We start from the raw sequence: 14634 nt of genomic DNA, 5'->3' as shown, positions 1-14634 counted from the left end.
GCATCTTTCTTCCCATTGCTGGATTTCTGCTCATCCACCAGAATGCAAAAGAAAGCATCTTCTAAATCCAAAACAGTCAAATAAGTACTTGCCCATTATTTATTTGGATTATTGCTCTGAAATTCTGCACCAGCCTATGCTCTTCAGAACGAGCCTTCTTTACTGGGAATATATTATATTCAGATTGACACTCTAAGCAGCATTCAGGATTACATCCAGGATGTCATTCTTGGGTTCCTCCAAGGTCTGGTTCATTCATTAACAGGATCAAGCCTTCCATGCCTTTTCCTGTGGATCTGCAACTATGTGGAATTTCCCAGCTATGTGAGTATTTAACTTGCATAATAAATCACATCCTCTTTATCTATCCCTGCCCCAATGTTATATAGGGTGAAAAGGGGGGAACTGACATTTTCCCATCTTCTGGCTCATCCCCTCTGCAACACACCTCAACACACCTTGCTGGTTTTACTCCTCCTCCTCAATATATGGCATCAGCATAACTCCTCCAGCTCACACCAGTGCCCTGCTTCTCCCTTGCCATCTACTCAGCCACCAACACCATCACCAAAAGCTGCAGAACCCTGCTTCCTGCTCCCACACCATCACAACAGAGCCACCAGTAACCCTGCAAACACCTGCCAAACCCAGGATTTCCATTCATACACATGCAGCTATTACGTTCAGCAAGGACATCACAGGCAGTTGTACAAGGCATGGAAAGCACATACAGCCCCAGATTCTGAAGTGCAGTTTATAAACTCTACAGAGAGAGGAAGGCTAGCAACAACTTTTTCTCCTGGCACTTGTTGGGGGGATTTTTGGTAGAAAAAAACCCTGGATGATTTCAGGTTTTGTGCTGTAACCTGCTGAAAGTAAATAATAGCATAGTATATTGAGGTGGAAAGAAAGCACAGGCTGTGTAGTTTGTGGGCTGCAATGCAAAATTGAAGGCCTGCAGCTGCTTTCTCTCCAGATACCTTTTGTGTGTGAACAGTCACCAGACATACTCAGTTTTGGAGCTGCAATTGTGGTTATATTGTGCCATGGTGCACTTAGTTTTCTAGGCAGCTGCTTATCTCCATCTAGTGGGTTTGTAGATGAGCAACAGCGGCAAGGTAGAAGCCAACAGCAACTTTCTGTCCTGGCACTTTTTGTATGGAAGCTATGCTTGGAAGTTTTTAATTTTGGAGATGGGTTCTGTGGGGTGTATGGGTTACTTCCTTTGGAAGGAGAGTGCCTAGCCACAGTGGCAGTGGTGTAGTTAATAGGCTGCAAGGCTAAAGAGAAGGCGAGCAACACTCAGCATTTCCTAGGACAAGGTTGTTGAATAGAAAGCACCAGGAGATAGGGCTGCTTGGGAAGAAATAACAGACATGCAGCAAGTAAATTACAACAGCTTGAGACTGGCTCTAGTGGTTTGTGGCGCATGCCATTCTTGCTTTTCCCTCTTTTAAAGCTTGCCAGGCTTTGTTTGTAACCTGTGGGATTTTTCTGTGTTATAGTTGACTTTGTTCAGTTAAAGTGAATTAAATGTTCCAGGCAACACTTAAAGTACTTCTAGGAAGTAGATAACTACCTGGTTCCTGTAGTTCATAAACACACCTTAGTTTAATAAGTCATCAGTTACAGGGAATTCTTGCACAATTTTTTGCCTTTGGAGCTGAGTCTGCATGTCTCTCAGCAACTTTTTCTGTACTTCACACTGTTTTGCTTCTTATCCCTGTATATTGGTGAAAATTACTTCTGAAAATTAACTGGTGGTGGCATCTAGCAGAGAAAGGTATTTCAAATACCAGACATGCACCAAAAATGCACATTCTTTGGATTCTGTCTTATTTGTCACTCCTGTTAGTGGGACCGGTGGTCTTGTAAGTTGAAGGCCAGGTTCCACACTCTAATGTTGCAGAGCCCAAAGGGAGGCTTCAGTATAAAAAATAGTTGTTTGAGCATGGATGTCACTCAGATGGAAATCCTGAAAATCTTAAAAGTGAGAAGTTCAAATACCATGTTTTGGTTTAATGCTGCTCTTGTTGTTACACATCACCAGTATGTTAAGGACTTGTTCTCCTCTGCAGCAGCCATCAAAATGCAGGTTCATCTCCAAGCACAGCAACACTCACACAAAATGCACAGGTCAATGATTTGAATGCTTTGCTACATTGGAGCCAGGGACTCAGCACCTCATAGTATGGACTTCTCTTGGGAAGATGGAGGATCTGTAACTGATTTTGGTTTTGTCCTTGACAAGAGCCCATCACTAGGAGTGGAAAGGGCTTGCCTCAAGAGTCAGAAAGGACTATGGACAGGACTATAATTACTTAAAACTCCCCAGGATTCGGGTGCAGTAAGCACAATTAACAATTTTGATGAAGTGCTGTGATTCTTAGGGCTGTGTGTGCACTATGACCTGCAGCCTAGAGGAGCATGGATGTGCTTGAATGTGCTACTTGGCATTGTCAACACAATCAGCTGTCAGAGACAGGATCTGGCTGGCTGAATTAGCAGTCTTGCAGTGTGGGTGTAAATCTTTCTACACAGTACAGTTTCTTCACCCAGCAAGGCAGTGTCTTTCATGGAGTGTCATGTGGAAAGTTCACCCTAGGCTCCCAAGCATTCCCACACTGTCTCTAGCTAAGAGAATTAAGTATACTGGGCTGGATTTCAAAGGAGACTCCCTCAAATTGCAGGTATTTCTTGGGATGCCCTGTCATTTAAATGAAGATAAAATGAGTCACTGCAGCTTTCTTGCTTCATTATGGTAAAATATTTTGCTTTAAAGCTGATGTTATGAATCACTTCCTTTTCTAATTAAATGTTTCATTACTTCAGTTGCTATATAGACACAATGTCAGAAGACACAAAAGACACCAAGTCAGAATACCAAATCTGTAAATCAAACCCCCACAGCAAAACACTTCACTCACATTGGAAGAAATGGAGTTAACTCCACTGCAGTCATCAGCGGGAGCAGGCAGGCAGTATCTGGCCATAAATAAACATTGCTGGACCAACTTATTTGAGAAGAAATCTATCTCACTTCATTTTAGGTGTCTAAGAATTAATTTTAAGGGTAAGGTAAGTGGTGAGGGCTCCTCTCCTAGCCCCGGAGAGTCATTGCAATGCCTGTGGGGCATGTTCCAGCTGCCTGGAAAAGGATGTGTTGCCACTGCTCACAGAAGGATCTGGGATCAAATTTAGTAGATTAAGTATCAGAGAGGCACCATGAGGTAAGAAAACCTCTGCCATGATGGCAGACTGGGGCAAGTGCCTGGATGTTGGCAAATTTTCATTAAACTCATTACCTTGGCCTTATGGTACTCTCCCTTTCTAAAGTGGGAGGTTTCCCCCTTTAGCCCCCTGAATAAACTGTGCTTTCTCCTTCTGAGGCATAAATCATAAACTCCCCATGTACATGAAAACACCAGTGGCCTCATTAACCACTGCAGCCCAGAGTCTGGGGCCATGAGGAAAACCTGTGCCACCCTGGGACTGCCCCTGAGAGCTGTGGCACTAGCAGGGATGCTTTCTCTAGTGATTTTCCCAGCCAAGCATGCAGCTTCATTGTCTTCTTCTTTTAATTTGTGTGAACAACTTGATCTGTTGTTAAGCCACTTCCACCATGACTGATTGGTATTTGGTGAGATTTTGCTGAACAAGATGTGATTGAGCCACACTTGTCCACCTTTTCTGTCAGCAGGCTGAAATGTCAACACCAGCATAGGTGATAGTGTCCTAGCACCAGTATTTACAGAGAGAGAAATTGCTAAACCTCAAAGCATGTATCTTGTCCAGTTCAAGAGTCCATTTTGGGCAAGGATGCCAAGTGTTTTTGTGCCTGTGGCCTTCTTTTGAAATGACAAGCTGTTTGAGAAAGACTCCCTCTATTTGTCCTCACCAGTTGTTTTTAAGGGATGATTCAAAGGTCTCTACTGTCTCTTGACTGCTGCAAGAATCTGTGTGAGGGAGGGGCAGGAATGGAGAACATGTCTAAATTTTCCCAGTAAAGTCAGGTCTTACATCTGATATTTACCCTACAGGCACAGTGAATGTGCATAGCCCATGTGCAGCTGCACATGCTGTAATATCCATTACTTAACGTGCCTGGTAAGGAGTAAAGCCAATGACAGCATCCTACACATGAGACTCCAGGCAAGCAAGGGCATCTTCGGTGGGTAATGGCCCTCCATGCTATGCTGGAATCCCATGATTCCATGTCATGACACCCATGACACGGGTGACATCTTCACTGGAGCACTGCAGGCACAATGTGAAAGGTTAATCATGGGCTCACAGGGCTAACACTGTTATCACTGTCATCACCAGGTATCAGAGGAAGATTATGCAGGTGTGCACCCTGTGAAAAAAATGGAGATTTTGCAACCTTATCTCTGTTGCAGCATTGCTACTCTTACTGTCATTGTTATTATTATTATTGCTTCTGAAAAGTAGTGATGCATAGAGCCAGAATCCCCTCCACAGAAGGCCAGTGATGAAAGGGGGTGAGGGAAGTCAGCTGATACCTCCAAAAGCCCAATCATATTTGCATCAATATTCATGCTGTTTGTACACTATCTCAAGACATCCAGCAAAACTTCACACTTCTATCTCTGGAAGTCATATCCAACTCAAATCCCAGGAGAGGGCTGAGAATTGCAGATATCTGTGAGAAGCCACCATTGTGCAGGACTTTTTACCAAGATAAAAATGAACAAACAAGCAAACACTTTTCGCTTTCAAGGGGCTTTGTAAGTACACTCTGAAAAAGTATGAAAGCAGCGTAACTCTAAGTTTAGCTAATTTCTTAAGTGCAGTAATCCAAAACTATTTAAACACATCTCATGCTGGGATTTAAGAAGAATATTGACCTCCATACAGGTAGTCCTATGCTACTGAGAAAATGATGAAATAACAAAAGATCAGTCATAAAATGATAGGATGAGATTTCTTCTCTCCAAACAGATGAGCTGAAATATCTCCTCAAATACAGAAGAGTCCAGGAAAAGGTAAAGGTCAGACAATGGAAGGTCAATGGGTCATCTAGTTGAGTCCTGCTTGAAAGCAGCTGCTGGAAAGGCAAGAAGAAAAGTTTCACAATGAGAAAAATACGCAATCTATGTTTTGGTAGTTATGTTGCATTAAACCTGAAGCATATATTTTCCAAGGCCTTTGTTTATCATTTTTTTTAGCAACAGCCACATGGCAGCACTATGACCTATTTTCTACTGCACATGTTGCACAAAATGCTTGTTCAATAACGTATGCATAATACTTGCACTCTAAAGACCCAATGTGACACAGTGCAGTACGTCACCAAGTTTTCAAAGTGAGGATCACTTTGAAATCCTGAATGAAATTCAGGATTCATGAAGATGAGTACATTTAGGGACATGGTATTATGGCCTTTTTAAAATGCCTTTATTTTAGAGCGTGTATCTTTCCCCCATGCATCCTTTCCAAAGTAATTTTCATGCAATTATTTCTAAAAGAAAAATCTTCCTGCATGAAATTCGTGATTCAAATCATATTTTCTTCCTAGAAACCACATAAAATCAGTCACTGGCAGAGTCATTCTCAGCTTTGTTACAAATACTAGGCCTGCATAAGATATCCTAAGGAATAGCACTCCACTATTTTCCTGAGCTTTGGTAGAAAGTGCTCTTTCCTTGCATCCAGTGATGTTTCATAATATTGATTTTCTCCACTATTCTTCATTTTTAATCATTAAAAAAGTACAGTCTTTGAAGGAGAGATGCAACTGCTGTCCCTCCTCTGACCAGTTGATTTTCTTTTATATTGTCTTCTATACAGAAGACAACAAACTTCTCAGCCTTTGTTTTTAATAATTCCACATACCCATGCCTTTTTTTTTATCTTAGCCATTCTCTCTTGACCCTAAACTGCAGGTGTTATTCTAGTCATCCAGCAGTTCATCTGTGTGACTGCTAAATTCATTAGCTTTCCAGGCACAAATGCAAACTAGGCTTGTTCTCACACACAAGATAGTGTGAAGCTCCAGCAGGGAGAACAGGGGGACTTGCAGTTGTCACTCATGGCTGACAGTATTTTGACCAGTAGCCTGGCAGACATGGATTACCTGGGAAGCTGATCTGCCCTCAGATTTGTAAATAGCCCACAGAGCATATTGAAACTGTTTAAGTCCTGAAAATCTTGTTTGTGAAACATGTTGATGGTCTGTGCTTCCAGTCACTTTTACTTATCTGTTCTCAGCTCTTTATGTGGTTACAATACATGTTTTGGATGCCTGTAGGAAGAATTTGTGCTTTGTGTACGACCAGGAAACTGAGCAGAGTTACACAGACTAGAACTGTTCAGTCACAAACAGGAACAAAGTCCACTGGATGCTTCAGGTCACTCCACAGACCACTCAAAGAGCAGGAAAGGACTTGTGCACTTGGTTTGCTTTCTGCTGCCCAGCTTACTACGACCTGAACTTAATTTTGGTAAATAGGTTAGTCAAACATTTTGCTTTCTATAACAATTTTTATTACTCCTTGGGATGGTTTGATAAACACAGGGTCATTAAATGTGACTGAATAATTCAATTTCTCCAGAAACTGAAAAATGTTATGGTGCACTTCTTAGCTGTTTACTCACAGAGCCAATCTTTCACCTGCACATGTTTAGGTGAAGTGTACCACAAAGTTCACTACTTATGCACCCAGCACAAAACACCTTTTTCCAGACTTGCTTTGCTTTTCATATATGTAATACATCAAGGTTCTCCAGAAATATCAAATTACAAAAATATAAAGGCAATACATTTTGCCTATTAAGTGAGGAAGGAAGACCAATATGACAAATTGTTTGCTCTGGGAATTGCTCAAGCAGGGCTAATAAATAAAAACAGCAAAACAGACAACTGTAGGGCAAAAAAACCCAACAACCAAAGTAACTCTTGAATCAATTCTCTGCCTTTAAACAATTTTGCTCTCTAATGAGGCCTTGGTGGTAAAACTAGCCATTGGCATTGCTGGTTAGGTGTCAGTTTCTGATGAGAGGAAAAAATGAAAAAAAAACCCCGTCTTGCTTGATGTCAGATATTTCATGGCAGATATAAGGAAGATTTGGGCTTTTATGTTAAACATTCACGAGCAGTAACCAAGATCCTGGTTTGGAAACCACACATTTCTTCCTGGTAAGGATGTAGAGGTTTCAACATGTTATCAGGGACATCAAAGGCAAGAGAACACAATAGAAGGGGAGGAATGCTTTCTAATGTCCTGTCCCAATTTCTGAAGGATTTCTCCCTCTTCTTACCCATTCAGCACTCTGTTTTGCTTGAGTTGAAAGTACTATAGAAGCTAAAGGAAACACATCACAAATAAATTATGCTTTATTATGGCTGCAAATATAAAAAGATAAGGAAATTCAACAGAAAAGGTACAAAGGTGGATTTTAATCATATGTGTACACTCAGCTTTGACTGAAGATGAGTCTTGCATACACTGCAAATCTACAGGGCCTTAAGATCTGTTGGTTATGCATTATTCATCTGAAACAAAGTCTAAGGAATTGAGTTCATATTGCAGCTTATTTATAGAAATTACTGGTGTGATCTGAGAGAAACCACAGCACTGAGATTTTTTACTTTAGGATGAGCATTATAATGAAAATGAGCCCTCTTTCAGGACTAAAGTTAGAATACTTTTACCTTTCCTGAAAGAGTGCTTGAGGAACAGTCAAAACATTCAGTTCATAAACAGTAGCACTGTGGATCTTAGTTTGATTGCTGTGACCATGGTTTTCAATACCAGATATTTTATCTGGCTTAGTTTGGAAATAGCTTGGAAATAGTTTGGAAATGGCACAGAGGCTAGATGCCAAGAGAAACTGGATAGGGACAGAGTTGGGGTGATTCAAATTTCTTGTACTTTCTGGGAAGTATTCTGAAATGTAGAGCAAAAAAACCAGAAAGCTCTAGGTAGGATGGAAGAGTATGTCCTCACACTGCTGTACTCCACACTAAAGAAGGCATACCTGAGTGAGAAGGAAATTTAGTAAGGAAGATGAGTGGATGTGCTTCAATCAGGCAGGCAGAGATGAATGTTGAGGTTTGAAGGGAAACATTGGGCTGCAGTGACACAGCAGCAATACTATGTACTCAACAGCAGTCCTAGTGAGTGTTGCGAGGCTTGGAGGCTTCACTTCAGTAAAAACTATGAGGAAAGAGGAATAATCTTTTAGTTAACTTCAAATCTTTTAATCTATTCAGCATGCAGTATTATCCTGTACTTTTCTCATTGTCTGAGAGACAATGGCAAAACCAGGTGAAACAAAAGGACTTTTCTTCTCTTTACTCCCCACCTGCATAGATGAGGTTTTGTGCAGCCTTCCTATGTCCTCTGCTTAGCTTGAACTACAGGAGGAAGTCAGCTGATACTCCTTAACTGTAAATTAGAGTAGCAAGGAATGAACTCACTTCCTTCATTTAAAGTTTTCTCTCTAAAGAACAGTTCAATCTATTTCTGAAACCAGTCTGAGAACTACTATAAGGCATGTAATTGGTATACCAGAAATCAAGCAAATAGTCAGAAATAATTCATATTATTGTCCTTGCAGACCTAGGTGAGTAACAAACAGTTCTGCTTCCATCCAGGAGACTGCAGCAGAAAATAGCACATACAATATCTGTGGCCCAATGAGTAAAAAAATTCTGCAATGAAAACCCCTTCAGTTTGGCTGGCATTTGAAACTGTTAAGGAAAACTGTGCTATCAGTTTCAGAGTGACCATTAGTCTGCATTACAGATTTTCCACTGACAGTAGATTATTCTAAATATTTTAGGAATGGACATAACAGTCTCTTTCCAAAAGTATCTGCCAGATCCACCAATCTGAAAACCCAATCTCTAAATATGCCTCTAGTCTTTGCTAGAAATGATTATGTGTATTTTCAGGCCACAGAGTTTTCTTTCTCAAAGTTTTGCAGAGTTCAGGGAATGTCACAAACACAACCACCATTAGGTTGCAACATTCACTGTGGCTTTTTCTAATATGGTAACCTTTAATACAGTAACCTTTCTAAAACAGTAACCTTTAGTATTGCATTTTTGACTTGTTTCCTTACCTTAGAAAACTTCCAACTACTTACTTTCTTTTCAAAGCTTGGCCAGGCTCCATTTTGCTACTGTTAACATAACCTTAGGCACATGCTGTGAGGCTTGCATGTAATACCCTTTGGACCTGGGATGTCATCCATCTTCTCACATCCAGGATGGCGTCAGATCATCTGTATTCTTCCCCTAATGTGACTGTGAAGGACAAAGTCAGGAGCCAAAAATACGCAAAGCAACAGATAAGAAGTGAAACATCAGAAGGAGAGAAATGAAAACCATGAGATCTAAAAATCTGCATGTGATGCAGTTCTGTCACTTGCTGCAGGTGTTCCCACCAAACAGCCTCTTGGCCCATTTTTCTGAGTGGAGGATCCCCTATGAACTTGCCCAGCAAGGCTCTCTCTTCTGTGTGCTAAGCAGTGCTTTCATTCTGGTCTTACTGGTCAATATGTATTAAAAATAACATGGAGAGACAGTGAATTGCTTGGAACATTGAGTATGCAGATGTCACTTAATTTCTTTTGCACTCTTCTGCCAAAGATGCTCAGGCACTTTTAGGAAATCCCAATGGGGTCTACTCATTGTCAGCTAATGAAAAATTTTAACTTTCCTTAAAACACTTAGATACCTGCTCAGTTTATGGACATTTTGGTCAATAGTGTATTAGACCTATACTTGCCCACTTCCCAGTGGATATTGATTAGTGCTTGGGTTCACTTGGTTCCCAGGTCATCTCTTTGGAGGTACTGTTAAAAAAGGTGAGACTATCTCAGCTGTTCCACACAGTAATACCAGAGACTGGGGACATAACTGTGGCTATGGAGAGTTACTAGAGAGGATTTAATTTCTAAAGCAATAATGTGTTGCTTAGTGGTTACATGGCGCCTGTACTTTGCAGACAAACTGTAAAGCCTGTTTAGTTTGACTGTACTCTTATTTTATTTGGATTTAAACTACCATCAAAAGTTGTGAAATGTTTTGAGTGATTGTTTTGCCATTCCTTAAAAACAAAACACCTATCTCACTCAAGAAAATGAATAAACCAAAAGTGTTCTAAAAGGGATCTTGGTTAGGAGAAGAGGGGCATATTTATTTTCCCAAAACATCTTTCTGTTGCTGCAATCACAGATGTACACCACATGTTCTGTGCCAGATCTATCTCAGTGTAGTCTGATAACCCTGTTGACAACTCAGTCAAGTGAGGTTAGTTCTGGTTAAAAAAAGCAGTGCAAGACATGGCAAGACACTCTGATCTGCTTAAATATCTCTTGAATTGTTACTGCATCTTCATGAGAAAGTATTTTAGAATGGAAAAAGACTAAGCCAGCTCAAAGTCTGAGACATTAGTGTGCTGGCAGAGCTTGGTGTTACTCAGTATAACAACAGTGAATGAGATGGTTGATTCATACCAGTGAGGGCTTGGGACACATGATTGGTCTGGAACATGTAAGAGAAGGAGGACGTGGCAAGGCATGGGCAGTATTTGTGGTATATGAAGTCACTAAATGATTTTTGCTGGCCAGTAATGTGCACTACACAGTTTTGCAATATTTTGATCGTGACAAAACATCTTATTCCTTCTGGATACTGGATTTTGTAAAGATTTACATAGAAGCCTTTTTCATAGAAGCACAGAGTCGGAAGAGACTTGTCAGGATCACTGAGTCCAGCTCCTGGCCCTTTGCAGGCCACCCCAAGGATCCCACCAGGTACCTGAAGGCATTGTCCAAACACATCTTGAATTCTGTCAGGTTTGGTGCTGTTCCAGTGCCCAGCCACCCTCTGGGTGAAAAATCTTTTCCAAATATCTAACCTGAACTTCCCCCAACTCAGCTTCCTGCTGTTTCCTCAAGTCCTGTCACTGGTCATGAGAGTGAAGACATCAGTGTCTGCCCCTCCTCTTCCCTTCAGGAGGAAGTTGTAACTGGAATGAGGTCTCCCCTCAGTCTCCTCCATGCTGGACAGACCAAATGACCTCAGCTGCTCCTCACACAGCTTCCCCTCAAGGCCCTTCACCATCCTCAAGGCCCTCCTTTGGACCCTCTCTAACAGCTTCATGTCATTTTTATATTATGGCACCCAAGACTGCCCCCAGCACTCGAGGTGAGGCTGCCCCAGTGCAGAGCAGAGGGGACAATCCCCTCCCTTTCTGGCTGGGGATGCTGTGCCTGATGCCCCCAGGACAGGCCTGGCCCTCCTGGCTGCCAGGGCCCTGCTGGCTCAGATCCAACTTCCCATAAACAGAGCCCCTATGTCCCTTTCCTGTGGCACTGCTCTACAGCCTCTCATTTCCTAATCTATACACACAACCAGGGTTGCCCTGTCCCAGGTGCAGAATCTGGCACTTGTCCTTGTTAGACTTCATGCAGCTGGAGATTGATTGACCTCTAATTTGTCAAGGTCTCAGCAGGGCCTGTCCCCTCCAGGGAGCTGACAGTTCTTCCAATTTGCACAATTATTTAGAGAACAAATAAATTAATACTTTTCCTGCATCATCTCATGAAAGGTAAATGTGGCCATTTAGTGAGACCACACTCATGCATATGTGTCAAGGCACTGTCAGGGCCCTGAGGATATTCTCCCTTCCCCTCTCCCAGGCTTTTGGCTGCCAGACCTCTGGGCAGCCTTAGAAAAGGATGCAGGTGTCTGGTTTTTAAAGGAGCTGTTGGGAGAATCTGCTCTGCAGGGTCCCAGTGGGGCTCCCTGCTTAGCTTGGGAGTGGCTTTAAGCACCCAGTCTCATTCTCAGTGCCCTTCTGCAGCTGACTCTGCTGTTTTCCACCTTCACAGCCTTGGGCTTGCCCCATTGCTGAAGACTGGTCTAATGATCCAGCCAGCCCAGTTTCCTGTCAGATGACCTGTCCTGCTCATCTTGCTCAGATGCCAGGAGAAGATGCCCTTGTCAGGGAGGGTCCTGTCAGCCTGCTTTGCCCTCACTCTTCGCTCCTGCCATACAAACATGCATACACTTATCTTTTTATGCAAAGTTACAAAGTTACATTTTGGAGCTGTTCTTAATTTCATTTTCTACCACCTTGTGTTGCCACTCAGGATATCAGTGAATGTGGAATACTGACTTGCCTGTGCTTACATTCTAACTATGGACACTGTCATTTTTAAATGCCATGGGAGATAACATAAAAGGAAAAAAAAACAAAAACAAGTAGTCTTGGCCCTGTTTAAAATGAAACTGCAGTGGTGTTTTCACTAGCAAGCAAATTGGAAAAATACCTGCTCAAGAAACTGAGACTGCACCCAACAAATTTGTGCTCAGAAAATCTTGAATAATTCAGTTCCAATGGGCAGACTAATTCTGTTACCGATATTAAACTGCTTGACACAAGCAACTTGAGAAACTGAAGTATTTTTTAAAAAAATACGCCAAAACAGAGAAACACAAAATTGCACTGGAGATAGCCACACTTCCAGACCAGATCCAGGTTTAGGGTATAATACTCTGCCACATCTTAAAAACAGATGAAAGTAAAGATAATGAAAGGTAGGTACACTGAGTAAGAAAAGCTGCTACAAAGAAGTCATGCTGCATGTACAGAAACCAGAAAGTCTTGAAGGCCTGGGGGGTAAGATAAACGGATATATTTAGATCAAGAACTACGTAACTTTCATGGTAAACTGATATTATTTCAGTCTGACAAAACACAGGTTATCATGACCTGTCACTGATTACTTTGATTTCTTTGGATTACAAGGATCAGAATTAATTACAATAGGTCTTACAGCACCAAGCACATGCAGTCTGTGCTGATGATATTCAAAATTTTTTAGAAATTAAAAATAGGCCGATGAAAGGGAAAAAACTGAGTTAACTTTGCTGAGCAGTGCAAAGTTGCTACAGAAACACAGACCATGCTGCGAGCACGCAGAAAATTGCAGTTGCAGCCGTGGACGTCAGAATCACCTTGTATCTTATCACCTTCTTAGTTAGCAGGGGAGATAGAGCATTTCAGCAGTGCCTACTGCCACAATCAAAGGCACAAAATGTTCTGATTAGGTTCTTCTTATAGAACTACCAACCTGGCTTCTGTGGGTTAATGGGTGAATACAGCCTGACCTAGATGCCAGTGTCAGGACCAGTGGGAATTGGAATTACTCACAGGATTATCTGTGATGTTTACACTTGCCAGCTAAACAGAGCCAAGTCAGGTTTAGCTAAGTTGCAATCATCACAGCTTTACGTAAGGCAATAGTTTTCATTTCTTTACTAAGGTTATCTGCAGGGGGCTTAATCATGTTAAAGTAAGCACTCTGTCTTAACACTTCCTAATACATGACAGCTCACACAATTATTTGGAGAACAAAATAATTAACATCAAGATATGTTCTCAGTTGACTGATACTCTCCTGATTTCATGTGTAGATGAAAACAAGGACTGGAGACTAAGATATGTATACAGGTACTGGTAGAATGAAAAAGGCAGATTTGTTATTTTTTGTTCTTTTTTTTTTAATACAAATATCTTGATAGTAAAAGGCACCTGCAAGATACAGTAAATAAATAAATGCCTAACATGGTAGTTTTGGTTGCCTTTGTGCCTAATGAAAAACATACATGATTTTTCCCATCCAGTTACCTTCTTGTAACTGTCCACCTTACATTCCTATCCACTATTCCTATCCTAGCCAGACATATGTAGATATGAGTGCTGTTGGTGGGTGTAGCTGATGATTTATTCTTTTGTTTTCTTTTTCCCCCTGCTGATATTAATAGATCTAAATGCCTCTGCTTTTTCCTCTCCTCACCTGGCTTTTTTTCCTAGGCTTTATGCTTCCTTCTGAAAGAATAACACCTTAAAATTACATCATTAGGCATACAATACTAGAAGGGAAAATTCTGACCAGAAGTGGGGGTTTCTTTTTGTTGATGATGCATGATCTTTAGTGTAAGGGAAAGATTTAGTCTGTAGTGTCCATGCTTCTGGATTGGGTCCCATTTATGTATTTGTAAGCTTTGAGCCACACATCCTGGAAATAGCAGCAGGAAGGATTGCATGGCTGGGTGGGTTTGCCCACATGTGAAAAATGTAGGAATCCCAGCTCTTAGCAGTTCGAAGGAGAGACTACATACTGACACCACTGTGGTCAAACAGGCCATGACCTCCTTTTGGGACAGAGCAGTATTCCAGCTGTTATCATGCTAAAATCAAACAAAGCATCTGCTATCCAAGCTCTTGAAAGTGGCAAGTTCATTACAAATTCAAAAACTAGTAATTTTCAAGCTGACTGCCATTCTGCCCTGAGACTGGTACCTTTGCATTTTAATAACTTTCATGAATTTGCATTTTTAAAAGAATGTAGTCACTTTTACTGAGATGTATTGAGTGTACTTATTTCCCTCAAATCCCGCTGTTTGCTGGAGCAGAGTGGGCTGGCTGGTCCTTCCCATGGGGTCTATCTTGGCTCCCATACAGAAGGGGCTCCCACACAGAAGGGGCCAGGACTGGAAGCTCTTGCTGACGCTCACTGGGGCTCTGCCCTTGTGCCAGGATATCCTTGTGAGGATATCGCTCACCTAATGCCTGGCGCCAGTCAGAACCC

The sequence above is a fragment of the Molothrus ater genome, chromosome 6 (genome assembly GCF_012460135.2).
Source record: "Molothrus ater isolate BHLD 08-10-18 breed brown headed cowbird chromosome 6, BPBGC_Mater_1.1, whole genome shotgun sequence".
Classification (NCBI taxonomy): Eukaryota; Metazoa; Chordata; class Aves; order Passeriformes; family Icteridae; genus Molothrus; species Molothrus ater.
This window is presented reverse-complemented; position numbering follows the sequence as displayed.